The 4,656-nt window shown below is 35.2% G+C and overlaps 1 non-coding gene across 1 annotated transcript; it reads left to right on the top strand.

The window, feature by feature from the left end:
- Positions 1-895: 895 nt before the first annotated feature.
- LOC129319107 (small nucleolar RNA R71) lies at positions 896-1,002 on the top strand. Its single transcript, XR_008595419.1, has one exon. It is a non-coding gene; the product is annotated as a small nucleolar RNA R71 (small nucleolar RNA).
- The last annotated feature ends 3,654 nt before the right edge of the window (positions 1,003-4,656 follow it).

Below are 4,656 nucleotides of genomic sequence, written 5' to 3'. Positions count from 1 at the left end.
AACGGTGTTGGATGGTAATGTAGAGGCTTGAGCATTGGCTGCACTTAATTGGTTAGCAAGCATATTCATTTGAGAAGTAAGGGCATCAATTTTAGAGTTCATGTTCTCACACTTGTTACCCATACTCTCTACCTTGTTCCCTAAGCCATCATACATGTTTTTATACAAAGAGTTCATTTCAATCAACTGCTTACGTAACACATTCACATCATTAGAAGAGTTCGAATTAGAAGAACTCTCAATTGGAACAAGCCTCCTATCACTATAAGAATTAGAAGAAGGTGTAAGAGAATTACCACTTGGATTGTAGCTTTGAGAAGAGCTACCTTGAGACAAATGAGGTGGAGGGTCACGGCCAAAGGTGTTTTGATAGGATCCTCTTTGTTGATTGTCTTGTAAAGCCACATTTGGATTTGAATAGGAGAAATTAGGATGGTCTCTCCATGAAGGGTTGTAAGTATTAGAATAAGCTCCTTGCCCTTGCCTCCCACCATAGGATTGTTTTCCATTGTAGATAGCATTTACTTGTTCAAACTTAATAGGACAATTGCTTTCTACATGCATAGGTGAGTCACAAAAAGTACAAGAATAAGGGACAAGTGCTTGAGAAGTACTTACATTGCTCACTTGAGATATTTGTGGAGCCAACATTCTCCCAATCTTGGCAGCTAGCAAGTCCACATATGAATCATTAAGAACTGAGGAACCTACCATATTCACATTTCTCTTTTCCCTTGTAGAGTATTGAGCACCACTTGAAGCCATCTTGTCAATTAGTTCCCAAGCCTTTAAGGAAGTGAGGTCAATCAAGCATCCACCACTAGCGGCATCAATGTTAACTTTGTCTCTTGGAATCAAGCCCTCATAGAAATATTGGACTAAATTCTCACTAGAAATTTGATGGTGTGGGCATTTAGCCAAAAGGCCTTGGAATCTAGTCCAATACTCATAGAGACTCTCATCCTCTCCTTGTTGGACCCCATAGATTTGCTTTCTCAAATTGGTGACCTTGGAATTTGGAAAGAATTTATCTAAGAAGAGTCTTCTTAGCTCAGCCCATGTGCTCACTTTCACATAAGAAGGGTAGTTGAAATACCATTCCTTTGCTAAACCTTCAAGAGAAAATACAAAAGCCTTAGCTTGAACATCATCAACATTTACATGCATAGGCTTCATAGTATCACAAACCAATAGGAAAGTATGCAAAAACCTATGACAATCCTCTCCTGGTAACCCATGAAATTTAGGCAATGCATTAATCAAGGAGGATTTAATTTCAAATTGAACATTAGTAGGAGGAACATATAAGCCATAAGGATTATCATGCCAATTAGGTTGAGTTAATTGCCTAATGCTCCTCTCCTCTCTAGGGTTATGCAAGCCTTCAAATTCATTATTAACATGGCCATCATCATGCAAATTCTCATTCCCATTCCCATGGCCCTCATTATGCACATGCTCATGTCCTAAGATACCTTCCATTGTTGAATTACAAACCAAATGAGAATCAAGAATAGGTTGTGATCTTCTCAATCTAGAAATAGTCCTTTCAATTTCTGGATCTAATTCAACAAAAGAGGTATGTTTTCTTCGGGTCATGCACTAATCAAGCTCAAGAAAATTAAGAACAAAGAACAAGCTAAACTAAAATGCAAATCAACATGAAACAATTCAAAACACACAAAAGCAAGAGAAATAATTTTTTTTATTAAACTCAATAGCAACAAAATGAAAAAAAATAACACCAAACAAGTAGAAAGAGAGTTAGAAATGCTCAATCAAGAAGCTTTGGCAATTCTGGAATTCGCACAGTAGGCTCTCTGGAGACAGTGAACTTGTGAATTTTCTATCAGCAAATCCACATGATAAATTCCCCTGAAACTTTTATGAGAAACACAAGAGATATACAGGAAAATTATATAAAAATTTTAGATTAAAAATCCTGCCCAATCGTTCCCAGAATTTTTCACAAGTTGGTCCTCAAGTCTGGAGAAACAGGATTTCGTCCAGAAGACCTTCAGAGCTTCTAACAAACTTTCAAATAGGAAAATGGAAAAATTGAAGAAAATCCTAAACACAAGAAACAAAGATAAGACAGCGATAAGAAAAATGAAACTGGAATCAATCAATTTGAACGCACAAAGAGGAAGATATGCTAACTCAAAATTGAAACAGGGTTTTGGAAATCCTCTGTAATGGCTCCCTGGACCTTGTTAGATTGTAAAATTTCCACAGGACACTTCCCACGTCCAAAATTGACCAAACCAATTTTAAAGTGAAGCTAGGATATAGAGCTTTCAATGAAATAAATTTCAAGTTCAAATTCCCTCAGACTCATTCCCAGTTAATTTTTCAATTTCAGACAGAGACACTAGAAACAGAGTATTTTCAGCTCTACACCAAACCAACGAAAATTGCATTAATTTTTTTTTCTTTTTCAAAACAGAATAAAAACACTCAAAACACACAAAAAACACTAAACAAAACACAAAACACAAATTTTTATAATTTTTCAAAAAATTTTCAGGAACACTAAAAATATAAATTAAGTACTAAACAACCTTAGAATTAAACTTAAACCATTCCCCGGCAACGGCGCCAAAATTTTGATAGGAAATTAGTCGCTTATCCTCAAAATTACACTAAAGCTAACCCTAATGCAATATAGGGCCAACCCTAGGTCATCTCCCAAGGAATGGTTTTAAGTCTAATTGAAAGTTATCTAGTGAAATAAATCAACCAAAGTTTGTAGGAATTTAGTTATCTAGCTAATTATCTAAACTAATTACCTAATATGCAAGTAATTAAAATGCTAGTGAAAGTGAGTGAAATGAACTTCCCTTTTTACAATAATGGAACCCTAGAGATTAGTTGATTTTGGACTCATTATCTTCTCATGATTAGGCTAAGTTTAGCTTCCCTTTCCTCTTGACTAAAGCTGTCATGACTTAAGAAAATTATCCTAAGCCAATTAACCTAATTAGCTAACCTCCCTAGGTCTTAGATTAAAGTCCCTAGTTCAATTAACCAATTGGTGAAGACATTAGCCAAGTGATTCATTCAAAATCCTCTCTCAACAGCCATGGTCAAACACATAAATTGAGCAACCACAAGATTATGTCAAGCTACTCAACAACACAAGCATTAACACCACAAGATTATGCAATATTAACACAAGAAATTCACTAATTGAAAAACACAAGATTATGTGCCAAACAAAGAGTGGCAAAATTCAGTCATGGCTGTCCAAGGAAGAAATTAAATGAAACAATCCTCTCTCTTTACATCAACATCAAATTCAAATTAGAATTTATAAGCTAAGATGATTAGACCCTAGATTAAGGAATCTAACCATCTAGTAAAAAGAGAAGAGGATAGGAAACAAAAGAACTTAGCCAATTTGAAGCTCAAGACTCATCCTCCATCTTCATCTCTCTAGGATTCCACAAAGAAACTTAGCCAATCTTCATCTTCAAGAACCCTAGTGATTGCTTGTGAAGGCCAAACTCCATAGCTCTTGAATGATGGAAATGAGCTTCAATCCTTGTGAAAATGGAAGGGATGGAACGAAAATGAAGAGAGGAGAAGAATGGTATGAGTTTTGTGGAGGTTTGGTGGCTGAAAATGGAGGTTAGGGTGCTGGAAAATGAAGAACAAAAGAGAGAAAATGAAGAACACTATGAACAAGAGAGAGAGAATGTGGAAGATGAATGAGATATGTGTTGGATCCCATTTGAGACTTAAAATGGCGTGCTCCTTGGTGTCTCCCATCAGCTGAAGCTTAATTAAAATAAGGAAAAAGAAATTAAAATGTAAATGGGAGCCTTGTCACACTTGCAAGGTGGCAACTTCCTATTGGTTTGTAGATGATTCCAATGTGTGCCTAATTTCCCATGTGTCATCCACATCATTTTAGCTGATCTAATCCCTCAAAATAATCATAATTCACGTGCAAACCATCAGCCATTGTCCTCAAGGAGTGTTGACCTCAATTGCCCAATTGATGCACAAGTCACATGCCACCTATGTCACATAAATCACATAATTCAATTAAATAGCATATGATATAATAAAATCTAATTCATGTCCAGAATTAAATTCATAATTAGAAGGGAGAATTTATTAAATTAACCAAGTTTTAGGCTGCACAAAATTATATAAAAATTTTCACACAAAGGCAAACCAAAAACTAGGACAAACTAAGACACTTAAGAAAGTGTTGACTTTTTTATTTAATTACTCCCAAACTAAAATGAATTTTAAAAATATAATTTCACCATTCATCAACTGGACATAAAATGCACTTTGTCAATTTTTCTTGTACATTTTCTCAAAAGTTCATTTTTTGGACCAAAATGCCCCTAGTGCACTGATATTAGAAACTTAGGCAAAGTTCCAAATCTAATGCAATGTGTGCACTTGAAGGTGATAAATCATTAATAAAATGGTCCTAATTGACAAATAAAAGTGGGTAACAAATGTGTTCTATCACCTGAGTTATGTTTTTACAAAATAACATGATATAGTGTTTTGTGGCAAGCCCAGTCACATGGTTGTTAGTTTTGTGAACCGTGGCCTAGTGCTATGTGTAATATGTGTTTATTTGCCTAATTGCATCTATTTACGATTGATATGCAACTGTATAGGTTAAGTAAA

This window comes from Prosopis cineraria, unplaced genomic scaffold (genome assembly GCF_029017545.1).
Source record: "Prosopis cineraria cultivar Desert tree isolate PC_DT_omini unplaced genomic scaffold, ASM2901754v1 PC8, whole genome shotgun sequence".
NCBI classification, from domain to species: domain Eukaryota; kingdom Viridiplantae; phylum Streptophyta; class Magnoliopsida; order Fabales; family Fabaceae; genus Prosopis; species Prosopis cineraria.
This window is presented reverse-complemented; position numbering and strand designations above follow the sequence as displayed.